At 41.5% G+C, this 23,294-nt stretch overlaps 1 pseudogene; it reads right to left on the bottom strand.

The window, feature by feature from the left end:
- Positions 1 to 1,128: 1,128 nt before the first annotated feature.
- LOC140359247 (G2/mitotic-specific cyclin-B2-like) lies at positions 1,129 to 22,338 on the bottom strand (annotated as a pseudogene).
- Between the last annotated feature and the right edge of the window lie 956 nt (positions 22,339 to 23,294).

Genomic DNA, 23,294 nt, shown 5'->3' with positions numbered 1-23,294 from the left:
GTGCTCAACTTTTAGCAGGGAGCTATAAAGACTTTTTAATAAAAATACACACATTTTCAGTTCTGAGAATACCGACAGACAAACTTGCAGTTGTATAAGCGTCAAGCTCTGTTAAAATATAGTTTAAAATGTCACAGTGAACGAGTAGAAAGTTCAGATTCCTGCTCTTAACTGTATGAAGTAAAAGTATTAATTGTGAAAACTACTCAAAAGATAACTACAAATACTTTTTACCTCTGGAAACTGCAACTCACAGAAGCATTCTCCTGCAGTGTAAGGTCAGCCTGACGTGGACGGACAATAGTCTCTTGACACGATGAGCAGCAGCGGTCAGTGTCTCGGTCAGTGTCTCACCAGAGCCTCAGTGTGACGGGACATGACCCACACAAAGTCCCAGTGAAAAAGGAGTCACGGTCCGAGCCTCAAAAGCTCCTTTGTTCAGTGTGACAGTCAACATGGTTTAAAACATCTCAGAACTCATTATGTGCAGTTTATGTCCTGTTAAACGGTCATCTATAAGACAACATGAAAGTGTTGTATCACAACATGTCATGGACAAAGCTGCATTAACACTCAGATCCTCAGGACAGCAGCTCCAAACGAGGGGAGGAGGCTTTTCAGTCCAGCTCGACTCGTGCCCGAGGAGACGAGGCTCGCACCAGTCAGCTTTAAAGCACTAAAGGGCTTTTAACTGCTTTTACCGACTCCTCTGCATTCATTTACTGACTATATTATTTAAGTGTTCTATAAAGACTATAAACACAACATCTACACATTGCAGTGAAGTAAATACCCCTCATCTCGATCTAATCTTCTGTACAAAACCAGCCAAAGCTCTAGTTTAAACCATGTTAGGAAATAGATGTGATTGTTTCATTAGTTTAGCGGCTCACATTTCAATCTCTAAAATGTTCTTACTCCTGGACCAGTTTGAAGGGGGAAATCAGCAGGTCAAACACAAAGGAAATGAAGAAGCAACATACAGTTAAGAACTTTTATTTTAATTTTATTTTATCTTACAAAACACACAAACAAATACATAATTTAAAATCCAAAGAAATTTTGAAACTTTTATAAAAAGTAAGATCAAGCTTTAAAAGCATTAATTTAAAAGAATTAAAAGGCTTATTAAAAATAAAGTATAGACTAGTCCTTTGCTCTAGAGATTAGTCAGTGAGAGTCGTCCACTGCGGCCTCCATGTTCCTGACCACGGCCGAGCTGAGCTGAGGGATCAGAGCCACCTTCATGAGTTTACTGCTCGAGTATTTAATCTTCACCCCCTGAAACACAGAGGCAAACGTCATTAAACAGGTCACTAAATACTGACCCTTAAATGAGCCTAAGAAGGACTCACTTTGAACTTGGTCTTGCCGTCGTTGACCAGGACCACGTTCTTGGCGATGAGCTGCACGATGGGCCTGAGGTGCACCTCGTCGTACGTGGAGTAGTGCTGCTGCGTGGGAGACTGAGGAGGAGAACGACAACATTGGGTCAGTAAATAATCTATATTTGACACCACAGTTTGGCTATAAACAGCAAACTAATTAAATGTGTTTACTGTTACCATGGCGACATCCTCAACAAGCAGATAAGAGCATCATTTACAAAGTACACAAGAGCAAAGGCAATTCCTTTCCCCCCCATTTAGAAGTCAATGAAAGAATACAGACCCAGGGCAGCCCCTGGAGCAGCAGCTGGGACAGACACAGAGCTGCAGCCGCGATCTCAGATGGACGAAAGTGGTCCAGCAGCGTCAGCTCCATCAGGTATTTGGCCAGAGTGTGTCCCTCCACATCAGACTGAGAACAGAGGAGCAGAGACAGTTTAGACCTGAGCACAAACTGTGATAAAATGTGAATATATGATTACATTTTTGTGATGTATTTTATCTGCATAATAGTGATATTTTATCTGCATCATTAGTCTAAGAGAAGAACGGGTGTTTGACAAACTGCATTTGTGAAGGGGTCGTAAAGATGGGCCAAAGAATGTTGCCCCAGGGGGGGAGTTGCACCCCCCCTTGCAGGCTTGATCTCTACGGAAAAAACAGGGTGAGACGCGGGGGTGAGACGCAGGAGGATCACGCAGGCTGCGTACCACAGCTTGCGTGATCAGTCCCCGCGTTTTCTCCCAAGCTTGCCATACAAATGTCTGATGTTTCTGTGTCATTTCATATTCTAAGTTGAATTGTGTTCTCTATGTGTTAAGGAATAGCATCTGGTGTATGTCTCCATCCCAGGACATTTTCTGGTCCTATCGAGCCGGACGACAAGCTGCCTTCGCGGAGATTGACGGGTGAATCGGTGAAGTCTGTGCACAGCTGAAAGAAGTCCACTTTTCCCGTGGCCGCCCATCGCACCTCATTCTCCGCGAGGAGAGCGCGTCGTTTCGAAGCAGCAGGAGAACACAGGCGACAAAGAGGTCAGAAAAAAATTGTGTGTGAAAAAGAGTTAGCCATGAAACGTTTTATGCATTTAGTTTGATATTTACTGGAAAAATATTGTATGCTTTTATGCGCAGTTAGGTATTACTGAGGAAATACCCAGTTTCATATTACTGAGGAAATATTTTAGGCTCTTATGCCCAGTTTAGGTATTACTGAGGAAATACCCAGTTTAGGTATTACTGAGGAAATACCCAGTTTAGGTATTACTGAGGAAATACCCAGTTTCATATTACTGAGGAAATTATTGTAAGCTTATGGACGAGATAAGTTTCTCACATAAGCAAGGAGTTTAAATTGCTCACCACGAGTTAAGTTTCTCACCGAAAGTGATTTAATGTATGCTTTGTGTACGAGTTTGTTACTGACATAAAGACGAGTGAATATAAGCGCTGTGCACGGGCGTGGTAAGTAAGGAAGTGTGAATGTGTGAATGAGGATTAATAAGTGATTAACTAACAAGTGTGAATCACAATTAATCATACAAGGGTCACAAGGCGTTATTCTGAGAGATCTAAAATTTGCAGTCACGGGTGAATCTTTAAACACCACGTTTATGTCCGGAGGAATCTAATATAGAATTTTCTCTAGAAGCTTGACATTGACCGTGACTGTAAAGCAAGTAGCATTTCTCTCAGACGACCGAGACCAAATAATGCCAAAATTATTACCCCAAACTGTAAAAAGACAAAGGAAAAGTCATGAGGATTTTGGAGGGAGACTTCCATGCTCAGATGACGTGGCAGAGGGGGAGATAAGGGGGGTCAACAAGACAGAAGAATGGGAAGAAAGCAGTTCAGAGGACGCTCTGAACGTGAAGGAATAAATTAGGAACTAAACTCAGCTGGTTTTAAATTTTAGTATTTCCACAAATTTGAAGGGTTTTTGTTTGATTGACAACAATCAATTATAAAGATTGTATTAAGCTTGATAAGAGATGAAGATGAATTCAGATTTTTATAGATGGCCAATTTTTTGGGGAATGTGATCACAGACAGGACACTTCCTGTCCCCGACATAGAATACAAAAGTTGTGTTTTTACGGTATTGTGTTTTTTTTGAGTGCACAGAACAAAGCTACGTTTTGTTTTGTTTTATTTTTGGACTTGACGGAAATTATCTTTTTGGACTTAATGCATGACTAGATGAAAGTACAGGACGAAAAGACAGAAGTGTTTTTAAATTTAGGATCAAATACAGGCACGGGCCTGGGAGTGATAATATGGGTAAATTAGTGACTACTGATGTTTTTGGACATAGAACGGGCAGTAAGTAAAGTGATAGTAAAAGTATATCAGTAACTTATTTATTTGTATTATCATGAGGAAACCTGGTATTGCATGTAGACGTAAGTGAGGGAATAAGTTAAATAGTGACGTCCAATGCCCTCCCAGGAAAGACATGAATGTGTCATTAACTAAGGCAATTGATGCAGAAGTGGGGGGACATGGGAGGATATGGGTCATATACAAAAATAAATTGATTTGATTTGATTTGATGATAAAGATAGTCAGAGATAAGGGGCTATTGACTGGCAAAGACTCTGGAGGAGTGTAGAGCAGCGTAATGCAGGAGAAGAATACATTTTATGAGACCCGCAGATTACCTGAAGATAGTGAAAACTAAACAGGGGGATGAGTAATCAATACATGAGTTTAGTAGCAGAATGACAGGGATATTTTAAAGATAACTAACGGGAATCCCAGGGGATGCAGCATCTGTTGTTATATCAGCAGCAATTAGAAAGTAAAAGCAGGTTACAAGTGAAGGTAAAGAGTAAGTGAAAAGAGAGAAAGAAAAAGCAGGTTTAGAAATTTGGAAATGGGTGTTCCTCCGTTACAAAAGGAAGACAGAGGGAAACAGAGGGGAAGACAGAGAGGAAGATGGCGTGACAAAGAAAAGATAAAGAAAGTAGGTTACAAGGGGAAAACAGGTTGATAAAAGAGATGTGCCTTATGGACAAGGGGAAGGTTTAGAATCATTTTGATTTGAATACACATATAGACTTGTTAGAACAAACTAATACACAATGTTTGTAAAGCACCACATAAGCAGGTGTGAGAGATTGAGTTTGAAACTCACCTGAAGCACATTTAGAAGATTAGCACATATTACATTAGATGGGTGACTTTATTCAGGCCACACCCACAGAGGAGATGTGAAATGTTATGTTAATTATGTGAAGAATTCTAAGTTGTGAACTGACCCTTATGGCCAGCTCAACGGGGGAATTATTTAAATAATTGTGACTCGCCACAGCAATTGTCGGACCAAGTCGGCCTCGGTGAAACTGAGAAAAACAGCATTTTCCTTTTTTTTCCCCAAATTTGTGATTTTCATTTTTTTGCAGAATGTGCTAGTTGAAGTTATGAATAAGCCCCTGTGTGCTTCAGATAACACTATTGGTTGTCTTAAACGTATACATTAAGCTGTTAAAAATGTGGAGTTTTCGGGTCTTTTTCCTGCTCTCCTGGGGGGCGTCACCTTTTTCTAGCCAACGTGTTGTTTACATTTTCCACCAATCAGCTGTGATCCGCATGGCCAGCTGCGTGCTCTGCACAGTCTTCAGAGCTTACATTTCCTGGACTACATTGCAACGGAACTGTTTACTCAGGTACACTTTTACTTTACTACTAAATTATTGCTTTAACGCTGTGTTTTAAGGTGGTCTCGTGATCACTTTAGAATCTTACTTGTCTGCTCCGGTGGAGCTAATGCTAAGCTAACATGTTGCTTCAGTGCACTCTGCAATACGGGCTTAATGCGACTACTTGCTGTTATCACCATGTTATCGGGTTATTTTTCGGCGTGGGTTGGCCCGTGGGTTGTGTGGGTCGTGCTTTGTGTCTGTTTTATGGTGCTAAACCGGCTGTTACCCCCACAGCCCGTAGCTAAACGCAGCTATTCGGAGCTAAGTTGTAATTAAACTTTGCTATGTTATCGGGTTATTTTTCGGCTTTTTGTCTGTACAAATTATATACTTATGTAGTATTTCTTGACCCGTGGGTCGTGCTTTGTGTGTGTTTTATGGTGCTAAACCGGCTGTTAGGCCCGGAGCTAAACGCAGCTATTCGGAGCTAAGTTGTAAGCTAAACTTTGCTATGTTATGGGTTATTTTTCGGCGAGGGAAGAGAAAAAAACTACAACTCCCGATACCACTTCTGGTCACGTGGCTTACGCACTGCGTCACTCGAACCAATCACGCGCTTGCCTGGCCATTATCAGCTTCCTGTGTGTCTCTCTGTGCACGGTGTTGGGAGAGACAACAGGACGGCTGAACCAGGAAAGCTTTGCGACTAAAACACCCGCTTTTAATCACTTTAATGTGCGCCGGTTTTAAACTCGAGTGTATGTTCATGTTTTGGTGTGCTGTTCTGCAAGTGTTTTGCTTTTACGAGCCGTGTTATCTCAAGTGAGCTAGCTAGCATCGCTAGCCGATGGCAGATGTCCCAATATCTCCGCGTTTTGCATCTTAAATACACCGTTAACGTCACAATGTGAACTGTTATCTGTGAAGCGTGTTATTCCCATATTACTGTTAACCCTAATCCTTTTATCCCCCTTTTCAGAATTGGCAAAGACACCCTGTCTGACATGACCTGTCTCTACGTGAAGTCTGCTAAGGAGCGTGGTAAGTGTAAAACATTATTTTGGTGATTTTCGTGTTTTAATGATTAGAGTATAATTAACCATAAGCAACATCTGTTTTTCAGGTGAGCCTGCAGTTTGTACATCAAGCTTCAGATCACTGTGGAAACAGCTTCTCCCACACATCAGAAGCTGCAGGCCACGCACAGATCATCAGATTATCAAGCGAGCATACATGAAGACCAGGGTTGACACTTTGGAAGACATCGCTGAGGTTAGTTTATATTATTTGACTACTGTAATGTGTAAACATTAGCCTGGCAAAACTTCAGTGCTGCTCTCTGCTTAAGATATGTTTCTTCTGTTCTCATTTTTTTACAGTGTCGCCCTTGTCATCAGGTAGTGGAAAACAGCTCTGCTGAGTCTCACCTCAATATCCCACAGCTTGTTGGAACGGCGGATGGCAAAGTGTTTGTCAAGAACTTGGACTGGCAGAAGCATCTGAGTCCCTTCTTCAGACGGCTTCCAAAGATCAAGAGTTATCAGCACTTCAGGTATTTATATTGAAACTCTCACATTGTGTTAAAAAAAAAAATAGTTAATGAGTGTTTTATGTGAAATAGTTAGCCATTTGTTAAATGTCCTGTTATTTGTTTACAGCTTTGATGCCAAGAGCCGAGAGTCACACCACAGAAGAGTGCACAGACGAAGAAGAGGATGAGGATGTGATCTCTGATGTAATTGGACTCTGGTGGTGTACATATCATATCTATTATCTCATATATTCAAAGCCATGGACCCGTTGCAGTTCGTATACCTGGCCCTGGCATTGGTTTATAAGAGTTCTTCTATTAAGAGTGTTTTTTAAACTTCCTATAAGTTACTGTCCTTTCCCCCTGTATCTACTGCGTTGTAACATTAAAGGCTCTTATCTTATCTTTTGTTGTTTGTGTTGAATCATTCAGTGCACCATTGTTGGTGCACTGAATCACCTGTGAATTATGTTTATCGACAAATGCAATGAACCCTATTCTCATTCTGATTCTTTGATTCTATTCAGGGCCTTTTGTAATCCAAGTATTTCCATTTTAATATAGTAACTTCTAATTCTGATTCAAGTCCAGTTACCATCAATAACAACACTACTTGAGTCTTTAGTGACAGCTGTAGGGGGAAGGTGGTGTCAGTGTGACAGGGGGGAGGGCTTATCTCAATGAGATGCAAATGAGCCCCCCTGTGACTCTGGGCTCACTCCGGTGAGAAACTTTGGAAGCCGTTTTCTCAGTGAATGGGTTTGAGAGTTGTTTACATTCAAATGACCACAACTTACTTAAATATTATCAGATCTACATGAGTGAGACATCATTGGAAAGCTTTGAATTCACACTTTCAGAATCTGTGAATAACTAAAATGTCTCCGGGTAGACATGTAACTGGATTGGCCACGTTCAGTCACAATTAGTATTGTTTGACGTATTTGTATTGCACACACACACACATATACATACATACATACATACGCGCGCACACGTGGACACCAGACATTTAGAGTTTGAAACATTTAGAGTTTGAAACATTTAGAGTTTGAAACAAATGGTGGTAAAACAGATTTACAAGTTACAGATTTGGGCAGTGTAAGATTACACACATTGACTGATTGACCCACACAGGGTGGGGGCCCAGCGCCGTGGAAGGGGGGGCTCAGCCAGGGATGTGACCACTGAACTGTGAAAGGTCAAGAGGTGACATTGCGGAGTGGAGTGACAGACGCAATTCCATCTCTTCCTTGATTACATCCTGGATTAGTGAACGTTGTAAACTATCTGGATTATTGGATTTTGGTTAAATGTAGAAGTTTGAGAAATGGGCAAAGCCATATCTCAAAAAGGAGGGATGTACGAGTAAACAAATATTCCGAATCAATAATTACAAAAAAAAATTGTAAACAAGAAAACTGTTTGAAATACACTGAATTGTCGTAAAGACTTTGTTTATCACCGCAGAACGTGTTGGAGATGTGGTGTTTACAGAGACGGAGCCAAGTGGACGAGCCAAGTGGACGGAGCCACACCGTGTCATCCTCACCATTGGAGGGACGAGAACATGGGTGCTCTCATGGGAAAGTGAGAGAAATGTCTGGACAACACAGCGGCAGATCCATAACATCTGCAGGACGCAGGACTTCGTTTGTATTCTTCGTTTTTGTATGCAGAGACAACAAACAGATTCTACAGTACGCAAAGTACTATACTCTGCTACGATGAACGAGAGCCAGAGGCTACGGTGCGCAGAGTACCATACTCTGTGAAAAGAATCAACAGTTATCATCATCACAAGTGATGACGGTAATATGGGTGCTGAACACCTGTATTATACAATAGGGACAATCGGGACAATTGGGACAATCGATCAACATACACAGACATGGAGAATAGAGGGAAGAAAATAAGTGATCAACTTGAAGAAAGGTTATGAAATGCATAATGTATAATGTATAATGTACAATGTATAATTGACATGACAGTAGCTGAAGAAACACAATGGCATATTATACAGCCACTATTGTTTACACTAACTAAGAGTTTTTTATCTGCTACAACATAACTACATGTAATGTTAATGAGATTATGAATTGAGATGGAAAATGTACCAGTTCATATGTGTCATGGGTGTGACCGAAGCGAGCAGCGGAAGAAGGTCTCTTAAGAAACCAAGCGAGGACGTATGGTGGTGTGGAGACACAGTGCTGAGGGCTTGGAAACAAAGGGACTAGGATGTTGTGCCTATGTCTCTTTTGTGATCAGCATCACCCAGAACCATACCGCAGGGTCAAGGTCGAGAGGTTAGTGGACAATCTGGTCCCAGTAGCACCTGATACTACGTATTTGATTCTATTGGGGTGTCCAGAGAGGTCCCTGACGAGTCAAACTGACTGACCAGAGAGCAGCGGGTTTAAGGGCTTTCCGCTTGTACTTCTATATTTCCCATCACACCGCACAAATTATAGACAAGATAAATTGTCTGTTTGTCAAATTACAGACTCAAAATTTAGGACAGTAATGCTGTAAACATGTTGTGGGCCGAGAGAAAAGAAGTGTGTTCAATGTTGAGAAATGTGCATTAACTTTTGTGTGTAAAAGTGTCATTTTAACACCAATATGAAAGACATGTTGAAAACTGAAAAGAATAATATGTTTGGCATATGATACAGTGACTAATGCTTTGATAAACAGGAGGGAAATGTGATAAAATGTGAATATATGATTATATTTCTGTGATGTATTTTATCTGCATAATAGTGATATTTTATCTGCATCATTAGTCTAAGAGAAGAACGGGTGTTTGACAAACTGCATTTGTGAAGGGGTCGTAAAGATGGGCCAAAGAATGTTGCCCCAGGGGGGGGGAGTTGCATCCCCCCTTGCAGGCTTGATCTCTACGGAAAAATACCAAGTGCCTTGATGTGAGGCTGACCAATGAGAAATGTGACCCGCCTATTCCAGAATATCTAATAAAACCAACCAGCATGGGAAAAAACAGGGTGAGACGCGGGGGTGAGACGCAGGAGGATCACGCAGGCTGCTTACCACAGCTTGCGTGATCAGTCCCCGCGTTTTCTCCCATGCATGCCACACAAATGTCTGATATTTCTGTGTCGTTTCATTTTCTAAGTTGAATTGTGTTCTCTATGTGTTAAGGAATAGCATCTGGTGTATGTCTAATTCCATGACACAAACACACAATCACTCTCTCTCTCGCTCACTCACATTGGCCACTTTGGACGCTCTCCGGAGGAAGTGCAGGGGCAGAGAGCCTCCAAGCTGGAACTTGATGCTCCGCAGCAGCAGCTGCTCCATCTCCAGGATCTCAGCTTCGCTGAAGGCGTTGTCTGTGATAAAGGCGAACTCGAACACCTCCGCAGTAAACCCCTCCTCAAACTTACAGGCCACAAGCAAGGCCGTCACCCCGGCCAGCTGCAGCTTCCTGCGCGACACCGGCTGTACCTAGAGCAGAAGCTTACGTTAGCATTAGCACGTCCAGCGGACACAGCCCCGAGCGGGGCTGTGTCCGCTCGGGGCTGCTCGGCCGTGCTCGACCTGCAGAAAGCGGTCGAGCACGGCCACAGTCAGGTACAGCGTCTCCTGCACGTTTCTGGAAAACGGAGTGAGCCTGAACCAGCCTGTCCACGAGCAGTGCCCTCATGCGGCCTGTGATCTCGGAGCCCTGCAGGCAGTGCGGCCGCACGGCCTGCTGCTGCTCCAGCTCGTGCAGATATCTGTAGATGTCTTTGACGTAATAGGAGCACTTGTGAGGCAGGTCAGAGTCCTGTTCATCCACATCCTCCACTGTGAGCAGCACCTCAGAGAAGGCCTGGCACAGCTCGCTCTCCTCCTTCATGGACACATCTAGCTGCTGCGGGCCCTCGGGGGCCACAGTGGCTTCACTGGCCGCTGGGGCCACCGGGACCTCTGGGACCTCTGGAACCTGAGGCTGGACCTCAGGCCGCTTTGTCTTCAGGGCAGCAGCAGGTTTGGATTTAGTAGTTCACAGACAAGTGTATGATGCTGTGGTCACTTCAAAAAGCCTAATGTAGGGCTGAGAAAAGGTCCAGCTAAAGCTCAGAGCGTCATGTCGTTCATCTTAGGACCAGGACTGACCTTTATGTTGATGGCTGCGGTGTTGAAGTTGGTGACTTCACCTAGTGCTGCTCTCCTCGGCGCCGCGGCAGCAGCTTTGTGGCTCCAGGCTGAGAAACAAATGAGACGTTTGGTCACATTTACATTGGTCCAAAAAGGATGTGTGAATTTTTTAACTGCGCATTTCCAGTAGGGCTGCAACAAGGGCATCGATTAATCACAACTCATCGATTATAGAAATACAGCAGTAAACTAATGGAATAATCGTTACCTGGTCTAGTCAGACTAAAACATGCCATGAACAGAGATTATATTACTCAGACGGAGCAGGAATCACACAGACAGGGGAAGTGTGTACAGTTTGTTCTTTTGATTAACACTATGTCTGTAAATATTCTCACCCAGGACGTCCTTAATTTACTTTATTTGGGTATAATTTCATACAAATCTCACTCACTGGGCTGTAAAACACAGAAATAGGCCCAAACCACTTATTTTCAGCCCAATTCATAATACATTTGAATGGGTTGTTTAATGCATTTTTATTAAGAGTCCCGAAATCTAATTTGAGTGATATTGTCTTCATGTTTGAACAATCCGTCTTTTCCAGCAGCAGATTTCCTCCTGATGTTGATTCAGACTTTCCTCTGCAGAGTTTGAAAACACAGCTTCACAAGGAGTTCCGACACGAGTTTGTGCTCTGAAGGTTCAGGAGCAGCTTCAGTTTGGACTTATCACATTTGAGAAAAACCCAGTCCCGAGTTAAACGGGATGAGTTTCTTTATCTTTGTTATCTAACATTAGCATCACACACACGGGGCATTACAAGAAAAACACATTTATATGGAAGAAATAAATCTTTTCTACTCACCGGACCGCGCATCTTGAGAGACGTCATGTTCCCAACAGTGTTTGGAGACAAAATCTCTTTAAAACGAGCGGTGTTTGACTTAAAAGTGAAGATTTACAAAAGTAAACAACTGTGACTCCAGGTGCATTATCACGTGTGCAGCATGTTTGGGGGAGGAGTCACAGACGTCACCACGCTGCACTGTCGCTCAGGGCTTTGATTGGACAGAATCACAGAAGGGCGGGAAGTTTCCAGAAAGATCCAGAAGAAGGCGGGAGCATGGATCTATTATAATATCTGGATAGGGTATGGCTAGCCACAGCATGTCGCAGACTCCCCCATTGGCCAATCCATAGGTACTGCAGCCAAAGAAATCGTGCGTCCAGAAAGCTTTTTTTCCCTAGAGCGCAATGTAACGAAAAACTGCTCGTGTTCGGCTGAAAGAGCACCTAGAGCTTTAAAAAAATGTCGGATATAGCGGCAATTCTTACCTATTTATGGGTCATTGACTTTTTCTAATTTTAAGATTCTTCAGTTGTCTTTAAAAAGCATTTTAAGCTGTTAGCTTCGGCTACGCTCTAGCGCTCCGCTCTAGCCCAGCTCGTGACCGTCTAGACCCATCAGAGCGGTGAAGCGAACGGGCCGAGATGCCGTGGGCGAGCCCAAATGCCACGAATAAGCTACAGGCGTAAAACTATGAATCCATGAGTTTAATAACTGAACAAATCATGGAACTAATGACCACCACGGATCTGAGGGGCGTGGATCTACTGCTCAGAAGCGATGTCTTGAAATGTTTCTGCCTGAAAAACTAAATTAAATGAAATAATGAAACCTAAATACTGACTTAATCATGACTTTAGCATGTTTTGCATGTAGATAAACATGTCATCTGAACACATTTGACATGTTGTAGAATGATATGATTAAAAATCCGTAATTTAATAAATCAATGTTTGATCATTAATTCCATGTACTTAATAAGAACCAGAATTATTTCCATTGTCAGTCAAAAAGTTTACCAACGAGACATTTTTTATGGTTTTATATTTTATTTGCAATAAACCACAAAACACTGAATAATAACTCTAAACTATTGAGCCATGACAATAAATAGATTTCGGTAAATACATATACAAAATGTAGTTGCACTAGTGCATAGTAGCACTATGTATGTATTATAATTAAATTGACGCAGAAAAACAATTGAATTACTGAGCAAATGTTCTGATGTAAAAGTGAAGAAGCAAAACAACTTTAGACCATGAGCTAAGCTCATATTTTAATAGATCCATGAGTGAAAACGGCTTGATTTTATGATGACGCAGTGACAGCTGCTCTCTGCTCCCCTCGTGCTCCGCGCGCTCTCCTTACCGCGTGTTCGGGTCATTTACTTTTTTCCGGTTAAAAATCCTTCAGTATTCTTAAAATCAGGTGTTTAATATTTCGCTTTATCTCACGCTGGGCTCTGCGCTGCTCTAGTAACTCTCTCTGATTGGTCAGTACGATCACATGGTGAAACCTACGTCACTTCTGGGCTGCAGTGTCTGAAGAGCTAAAGGCTAACTGGCGATATGCGCTACTGAGCAGCTCTCATTGACTTGAATGGCGGCCATCTTGGCTGCTGGGGGCTTGGTGTAGACGCGAATGCTCCGGACAAATGAATGGTGCAGACGCGAATGTGCCGGACAGATGAATGGTGCAGAAGCGAATGCTCTGGACAGATGAATGGTGCAGAAGCGAATGCTCTGGACAGATGAATGGTGCAGACGCGAATGCTCTGGACAGATGAATGGTGCAGACTCGAATGCTCTGGACTGTCGAATGGTGTAAACGTGAACGTTGAATGATAAAAACGATTACATTTGATTGCAATTACATGATTAGGACATCAAAATTAACCAAGTCTAACAATTCACAACAACATTATTAACACATTTACTTTCAATGATTGAGATTTTACACCACACAACGTTCAATTGCATTTTTGTTACTTTGACCCCTCATAAAATAAAGGCTATATTATCTTATCTTTATAATCTAATATGAAGATGTCACGTGTTTGTCTGGTTCAGGCCTGAAACACAAAGGGGAGGGGCTGGTCATGTGACTTAGGAGGCACTTTTTGGAACTGAGAGTATTTGTGTAACCAGTCTATATATCATTGCAGTATAATCACACAAAATCTGTATTATTTTTGTTTAATATTGTGTTCAATATACCTGGTATTTGTTTTATTGTATAGGTTATTTTCTATATCTACCATCATTGGCCACAAATAAGTACAATGTTAATGTTTATAATTCAGTTGAAAATATAGGATATTGTTCAGTAATAAAGGAGATGACTATGTTCAGTAATAAAGGAGATGACTGTGGCACTGGCTCCTACAGTTAAAGATCAGATTTGTCCAGACTGATAATGGATGATTCTAATTCTGAAACAGACAGAAATATCTTACACCAGCAGTAGAATCTCCATGAGCCCGAGATGTCCACAGCCCTGAGCCCTTGACTGAGATGAACCATCTGACCACAAGCTTCAGTCACAGGTTTCACCATATAATACAGGATGTATTTTATACACCTTACTGTGTATATTTTCACAGTATACCAAGAAGTAAGACCGTTTCTTTTATCTTTTCCCACAGTGAAATTCAAGGAGACAACTTGGCTTGTTACACTGAGTCACGTAAGACATTTCCCCTTTTTCAAGTCCTGAAAACATGTCAACTCTTTTGTAGTTAAAAAAAAGTTTATATATATATACATATATATATATATATATATATATATATATATATATATATACATATATATATATATATATGTATATATATATACATGTATATATATATATACATGTATACATGCATACCTACACATGCACACACGCGCGCACACACACACACACACACACAGACAGACACACACACAAACACACACACACACACACACACGCGCACACACACACCTGCTCCAGACCATGTTCTTTAACACTCTCCCACAAGTTTTCTGGAGTTGAAATTACAATGGTGATTGTTTTTATTTAATTGAATCATTGTGGAGTAAAATATTAATATATACTGCCCTTAAGATAAAATATATTTAAATACACTTTGTAATAGGTGTAGTAATTGTAGTATGCAAAGATGTTTTATGTCTAAACTTATGTTGGAGCTTTGGTTTTAACATGTTTTTTTCAGTCTGGTGACTAATGTCCTGATCCGCCGTTGGACTGGGAGATCTGGACTGGGAGATCTGGACTGGGAGATCTGGACCGTGAGATCTGGACCGTGAGATCTGGACTGAGAGATGCCTTCAACAGCAACGCACCCGTTTCATACGAAGACTGTGTGGATCTGTGTCAGGGAACAAAGACTATCACTTCATCAAATCAAATCAAATCAATTTATTTTTGTAAGGCCCAAAATCACAACAACAGTTGCCTCTGAGGGCCACAGGGAGAGATGAATCAACAATGTCTGTGGTGGCGATGAAGTCAGACAATGTCTGTGGTGGCGATGAAGTCAGACAATGTCTGTGGTGGCGAGGGACGATGTCCCAGGGTCCTCTGTCCTTAGACTCTCCTTCTCGGCCAGGAAAAACTACAAAAAAAACCTCTTTGGGAAAAAAGCATAGAAACCTGGAGGAGTTCCAGTGAAGGAGAGATCCGACTCTCACAGACGGACAGACGGACACAAGGAGACTGGAGCTGGACCCACTCTTCAGGCAGAAGAGGGACCGTCTGAATGATGAGATTCTACAGCAAAAGGAAGATGAACCGTATGAACATGTTAGTCACCAGTATTGTTTAGTTGAATAAATGGAAGCTAGTGAAAATATGTAGCTTCTTGTGTTTGGTGTGGTATGTCACTCTGAAGACACAAAGAGCTTGTCGCTGGCGCTGTACCCCTAAATGGACAAATTAGTAACATTGGCTAAAGGTACAGTTTTGTTCCCTGGGATACAATGTTCTCTCATGTGGTACAAAATGTATGTGCTCGGTGGAGGAGCTTAAGTGTTGGCTGCAGGTGTCAGGGCTTGTGCAATGGACCATGTGCAGAGGCAGTACAGGCTGCAGAGAGACCAGGACTTAAATATTATCTTCATCTCTTTAATTATTTCCGTTTTGGTGGTTTATCATTTTGCATGATTTACGGTATAGGAGCCAAATTTGTAATAGTTTTGTTTATTATTACATGTAATTGTACTCTTCTGACAAAGTCGTTAGCATTTTGGGGACATGAAGCTGAGAATAAGACCAGCCTGACCAAGGATATATCAGTTCCTGTGATAAAATGTGATTATATTTCTGTGATGTATTTTATCTGCATAATAGTGATATTTTATCTGCATCATTAGTCTAAGAGAAGAACGGGTGTTTGACAAACTGCATTTGTGAAGGGGTCGTAAAGATGGGCCAAAGAATGTTGCCCCAGGGGGGGAGTTGCACCCCCCCTTGCAGGCTTGATCTCTACGGAAAAATACCAAGTGCCTTGATGTGAGGCTGACCAATGAGAAATGTGACCCGCCTATTCCAGAATATCTAATAAAACCAACCAGCATGGGAAAAAACAGGGTGAGACGCAGGGGTGAGACGCAGGAGGGTCAGCCAGGCTCCTTACAACGGCCTGGCTGACACAGCCCGGCGTTTTCTCCCATGCATGCCATACAAATGTCTGATGTTTCTGTGTCGTTTCATATTCTAAGTTGAATTGTGTTCTCTATGTGTTAAGGAATAGCATCGGTGTATGTCTGATTCCATGACATTTTCTGGTCCTGCGAGCCGGACGACAAGCTGTTCTTCGTGGAGAGTGAACTGCAAATCGGTGAAGTCTGTGCACAGCTAAAAGAAGTCCACTTTTCCCGTGGCCGCCCATAAGCGCCTCATTCTCCGCGGGAACAGCCCGTCGTTTCGAGTCAGCGGAGAACAGACGACAAAGAGGTCAGAAAAATTTTGTGTGTGAAAAAGAGTTAGCCATAAAACGTTTTATGCATTTAGTTTGATATTTACTGGAAAAATATTGTAGGCTTATGGACGAGATAAGTTTCTCACATAAAGCAAGGCAGTTAGGTATTACTGAGGAAATACCCAGTTTCATATTACTGAGGAAATACGCAGTTTAGGTATTACTGAGGAAATACGCAGTTTAGGTATTACTGAGGAAATACCCAGTTTAGGTATTACTGAGGAAATACCCAGTTTAATATTACTGAGGAAATATGTGTGAATGTAAGCGCTGTGCACGAGTGAAGTAAGTAAGAGAGAAGTGTGAATGTGTGAATGAGGATTAATAAGTGATTCACTAACGAGTGTGAGAATCACAATTAATCATACAAGGGTCACAAGGCGTTATTCTGAGAGATCTAAAATTTGCAGTCACGGGTGAATCTTTAAACACCTAGCATTATCTCCGGTGGAAAATCAATAAGAAATTCTACTAGAAGCTTGAGATATGACGTGACTGTAAAGCAAGTAGCATTTCTCTCAGACGACCGAGACCACATAATGCCAAAATTATCACCCCAAACTGTAAAAAGACAAAGGAAAAGTCATAAGAGGATTTTGGAGGGAGACTTCCAGCATGCTCAGATGACGTGGCAGAGAGGGGGAGATAAGGTGGGTCAACAAGACAGGAGAAGGGGTAGAAAGCAGTTCAGAGGACGCTCTGAACTGATGAAATAAGTAAAACTGAACTCAGTTGGTTTTAAATTTTAGTATTTGAACAAATTTAAGGGTTTTGTTTGATTGACAACAATCAATTATAACGATTGTATTAAATTTGATAAGAGATGAAGATGAATTCAGATTTTTATAGATGGCCAATTTTTTGGGGAATGTGATCACAGACAGGACATTTCCTGTCCCCGACATAGAAGACAAAAGTTGTGTTTTTACGGTATCGTGTTTTTTGTGTGCACAGAACAAAGCTACGTTTTGTTTCGTTTTATTTTTGGACTTGACGAAAATTATCTTTTTGGACTTAATGCATGACTAGATGAAAGTACAGGACGAAAAGACAGAAGTGTTTTTAAATTTAGAATGAAATACAGGCACAGGCCTGGAAGTGATAATGTGGGTAAATGAGTGACTACTGATGTTTTTGGACATAGGAGTAGAACGAGTAGTAAGTAAAGTGATAGTAAAAGTTATATCAGTAACTTATTTATTTGTATTATCATGAGGAAACCTCGTATTGCATGTAGACGTAAGCGAGGGAATAAGTTAAATAGTGACGTCCAATGCCCTCCCAGGAAAGACATGAATGGGTCATTAACTAAGGCAATTGATGCAGAAGTGGGGAAACATGGGACATACATGTGTTTATTAACTAAAGACAACAGGACACCAAGTCATAAAAGATAGTCAGAGATAAGGGGCTATTGACTGGCAAAGAATCTGAAGGACTCAGGATGGAGCAGATGTTGTTATCTTTACGGATCACAGTGACACCAAGAGGTTACACCTCAGGGGGGGTTGACGTGATAAGTAATAGGAAAAGTTAACATTAACAGGGAAAGTATTTGACATTCTAAAGGAATTACCTGAAGGATTGTGGAGATTCAATCAAGAATTGAATAGATTTAAATTAGACAATATCATCTAAATTTAGACGTTATAGAAGTTATGAAAACCAGTGATAACAGGACTTAGACATTATAGGACTCAGGACGGAGGCAAGAGATGGTTAGACTGATAAAATGATGTGCCTTATGTACAAGGGGAAGGTTTAGGATCATTTTGATTTTTAATACACATATAGACTTGCTAGAACAAACTAATACACAATGTTTGTAAAGCACCACATGAGCAGGTGTGAGAGATTGAGTTTGAAACTCACCTGAAGCAAATATAGAAGATTAGCACATATTACATTAGATGGGTGACTTTATGCAGGCCACACAAACAGAGGAGATTTGAAATTATTAATTTGATGTTAATACTCTAAGTTGTGAACTGACCCTTAAGGCCAGCTTAACGGGGGAATTATTGAGATAATTATTATTGTTTGATGTATTTGAATCACACACACACACACACAAATCAATTCAAATCAATTTATTTTTGTAAGGCCCAAAATCACAACAGTTGCCTCTGAGGGCCACAGGGAGAAATGAATCAACAATGTCTGTGGTGGCGATGGAGTCAGACAATGTCTGTGGTGGCGATGAAGTCAGACAATGTCTGTGGTGGCGAGGGACGATGTCCCAGGGTCCTCTGTCCTTAGACTCTCCTTCTCGGCCAGGAAAAACTACAAAAAAAACCTCTTTGGGAAAAAAGCGTAGAAACCTGGAGGAGTTCCAGTGAAGGAGAGATCCGACTCTCACAGACGGACAGACGGACACAAGGAGACTGGAGCTGGACCCACTCTTCAGGCAGAAGAGGGACCGTCTGAGTCGAGCTGGACCCACTCTTCAGGCAGATGAGGGACCGTCTGAGTCGAGCTGGACCCACTCTTCAGGCAGAAGAGGGACCACACATACATACACACACACACACACACATACATACATACGCGCGCACACGTGGACACCAGACTTTTAGAGTTTGAGACATTTAGAGATTGAAACTTTTAGAGTTGAGACATTTAGAGTTTGAAACATTTAGAGTTTGAAACAAATGGTGATAAAACAGATTTACAAGTTACAGATTTGGGAAGTGTAAGATTACACACAGACTGATTGACCCACACAGGGTGGGAGCCCAGCGCCGTGGAAGGGGGGCTCAGCCAGGGATGTGACCACTGAACTGTGAAAGGTCAAGAGGTGACATTGCGGAGTTGGAGTGACAGACGCAATTCCATCTCTTCCTTGATTACATACTGGATTATTGAATTTTGTTTAAATGTAGAATTATGTAGTAGTTTGACAAATGGGCAAGGCCATTCATCAAAAGGGGGGATGTATGTGTAAACAAATGTTCCGAATCAATAATTACAAAAAAAAAAAAAATGTAAACAAGAAAACTGTTTGAAATGCACTGAACTGTCGAAAAGACTTTGTTTATCACCGCAGCAAAACGTGTTGGAGATGTGGTGTTTACAGAGACGGAGCCAAGTGGACGGAGCCACACCGTGTCGTCCTCACCAGAGGAGGGACAGGATCATGGGTGCAGCAGACAACACAGCACCAGATCCATAACATCGCAGACGCAGGACTTCGTTTGTATGAGTTTTGTCCAGAGTCTACGGTAGAGTAAATTACTCTGCTACGATGAACGAGAGACAGAGGCTACGGTGCGCAGAGTACCATACTCTGTGAAAAAGAATCAACAGTTATCATCATCACAAGCGATGACGATAATATGGGTGCTGAACACCTGTATTATGCACCGGACAATCGGGACAATCGGGACAAGAGGGACAATCGATCAACATACACAGACATGGGAATATAGAGGGAAGAAAATAAGTGATCAACTTGAAAGGTTATGAAATGCATAATGTATAATGTACAATGTATAATTGACATGACAGTAGCTGAAGAAACACAATGGCATTTTACACCACAGCCACTGTTGTTTACACTAACTAAGAGAGTTCTTTTTTATCTGCTACAACATAACTACATGTAATGTTAATGAGATTATGAATTGAGATGGGAAATGTACCAGTTCATATGTGTCATAGGTGTGACCGAAGCGAGCAGCGGAAGAAGGTCTCTTAAGAACCAAACGAGGACGTATGGTGATGTGGGGACACTTGTGGGACGTTGTGCCTATGTATCCTTTTTGTGGCCAGCCATGGTCATAACAAAGACTAGCATCACCCAGAACCATACCGCAGGGTCAAGGTCGAGAGGTTAGTGGACAATCTGGTTCCAGTAGCACCTGTTACTACATATTTGATTCTATTAGGGTGTCCAGAGAGGTCCCTGACGAGTCAAACTGACTGACCAGAGAGCAGCGGGTTTAAGGGCTTTCCGCTTGTACTTCTATATTTCCCATCACACCGCACAAAATTATAGACAAGATAAATTGTCTGTTTGTCAAATTACAGATATTGACCAATCTGACTCAAAATTTAGGACAGTAATGCTGTAGAAATGTTGTGGGCCGAGAGAAAAGAAGTGTGTTCAATGTTGAGAATTGTGCATAAACTTTTTGAGTGTAAAAGTGTCATTTTAACACCAATATGAAAGACATGTTGAAAACTGAAAAGAGTAATGTGTTTGGCATATGATACAGTGACTAATGCTTTGATAAACAGGAGGGAAATGTGATAAAATGTGAATATATGATTATATTTCTGTGATGTATTTTATCTGCATAATAGTGATATTTTATCTGCATCATTAGTCTAAGAGAAGAACGAGTGTGTGACAAACTGCATTTGTGAAGGGGTCGTAAAGATGGGCCAAAGGATGTTTACCCTAGGGGGGGAGTTGCACCCCCCCTTGCAGGCTTGATCTCTACGGAAAAATACCAAGTGCCTTGATGTGAGGCTGACCAATGAGAAATGTGACCCGCCTATTCCAGAATATCTACTAACCAACCAGCATGGGAAAAAACGGGGTGAGACGCGGGGGTGAGACGCAGGAGGGTCAGCCAGGCTCCTTACAACGGCCTGGCTGACACAGCCCGGCGTTTTCTCCCATGCATGCCACACAAATGTCTGATGTTTCTGTGTCGTTTCATTTTCTAAGTTGAATTGTGTTCTCTATGTGTTAAGGAATAGCATCGGTGTATGTCTGATTCCATGACATTTTCAAAAAAGTATTCGACAGCAAAAGAGGGTACACATGTTAAATACATGCTGCTGCAATGTACCCTTTTGCACTTTTAAACACTCCCACTCCCAAAGAACAACTTTAGAACTTCCATTCCAGTCCATGGTCGTCATGGAGACCACTTACTTGGATCAATGCGGCTCGAACGCTCTTTGTGTGTGGATGTTGCTGTCTGGTCCTCAGCTTACATTTCGCCCTCTAGGTTCAGGTCCACTTCGCCTTTGGTAAAAAAAATAAATAAAAAAAATATATATATATATATATATATATATATATATAATTAATGTAAGCAGAAAACACAAATCATAATCCAATGACAAATACCTCACCATTACTGACATCATTGCTGGAGTGCTGAGTGCATTTGGAGACCTTTTCATCTCTGAAGAGAGTGGATGGCTCTTCCAAGCTTCAGAAAACCCAAAGCAATAATGAATGTGCATAAATATATCTCCAGCAATAATATGTATGTGTATAGGATCGGATACTTAGCCTGTCCTTATTTTATAAAGCAAATAAGGACAGGCTATTATCAGATCACTCCGAGTAAGATAAATATCCGAGTTCTAAGACTAGATCCACAGATTGAGAATGACTCTTGGATGAGAGTCCAAACGTCTTGTTTTTCTAAAACAGTTCAGATGATAACCGAATCTTTTTCTACAATGGAACACTCCTGGACGAATGAGGGATTACACTGATTTATTCTTAATTATGCTAGTATTTACAATGTCATACACATTTTTGCTTTTCTGTTTGTTATTTGTAAAATCACAATTGTTCACAATTTGAACATGTTTACTTCATATCTGGGGACGCAGATAAGGAAATGTTTAAAATATTAAAAATGGTATGAAGGATTTTCTTTTAAGATAGAACATAAACTGTCCGTGTCCCCCAGATAAAAAGTGCACATGTTCATATCCAATACTGATGAAGTATCTGCTTTTTACATTTTCGTGCTGTTATTCCACTCTGTTTGTCCTCCGACCTTTTGGACTCCTAAAGTCTGGAAGTGTGACAGCGGCGCCTGTTTGATTGACCATAACGGCCGAGAGCAGGCCAAGCGAGGAGCCGAGAAGGGACATATAGGGCATGTACATCTGTGTTTATGTATGAGATCACTTCTGTAGCTTCTGGTCTCCCATAGGCTTAAATGTTTCCATGTATGAGATCATTATCTGTCAAATCTGATGGTTTATCTCTCTTTGTGTGTGGATGATATAAATAGGCTCCAAAAGTCTGGAACGGGGTTCTCTCGATCACGGAGTTCCCAGGCGATGGGTTGTTGTTTTGCCCTTATTACGTTCTATGTAATTGTTTTGCTAAAGATTGGTTTTAGTGCTTTTCTCCGTCTTTTATTTTGAAGGCTTAGTTTGAGACCGGAAGTTTACACCGGAAGTCGGCCATTTTGTTTTCGCTCATTGCAAACACATGTAACACAGCTTATCCACTGCCATCCATCATATTGTTCATGCCTTTGACATCACTGTCTGTAAGTTCAGTTTCTATGCTTGATAATGATTCATTTACATGCGTTATTGGTGTTAGATGATTGTCAGAAACGTTACATTTGTCGATGACTGTCAATTTGCATGGTGGTGTCTGCCTCACTGTGTTTCCTGTTTTACCTCATGCTAAGGTACTTATTTTCTGTTTTACAGTTTTACTCTGTTTTTGGAAAGACATTAAACCGGAGCTATGGACGCTACTTCCTGACTCTGACACTGTTCATTTCAAAAGGAGTTTGGCTACTGCTATAATTGTGTTAGATACACACAACGAGAGCAGGAAAGTAAAAAGACATTACGCTGGCTTACAACAATACGGCAGCATGGATGAAGCACATCAAGGGGGCACCAAAGAACCTACCCAAGATACTAGGCCCAAAGACACTAAAACAAAGTCTTTCCAAGATGGATCAATTAGAAGCCACAAAAGCTCCAGCTCTGGCAGATCATCTGTAAGCGCTGCAGCAGCAAAAGCGAGAGCCATAGCGGAAGCAGCCCGCGCACGTGTAGTATTCGCAGAGAGAGAGAAAAGT

The sequence above is a fragment of the Eucyclogobius newberryi genome, unplaced genomic scaffold (genome assembly GCF_026437365.1).
Source record: "Eucyclogobius newberryi isolate DKJ021-1_F unplaced genomic scaffold, fEucNew1.0.hap1 SCAF_14, whole genome shotgun sequence".
NCBI lineage: Eukaryota > Metazoa > Chordata > Actinopteri > Gobiiformes > Gobiidae > Eucyclogobius > Eucyclogobius newberryi.
This window is presented reverse-complemented; position numbering and strand designations above follow the sequence as displayed.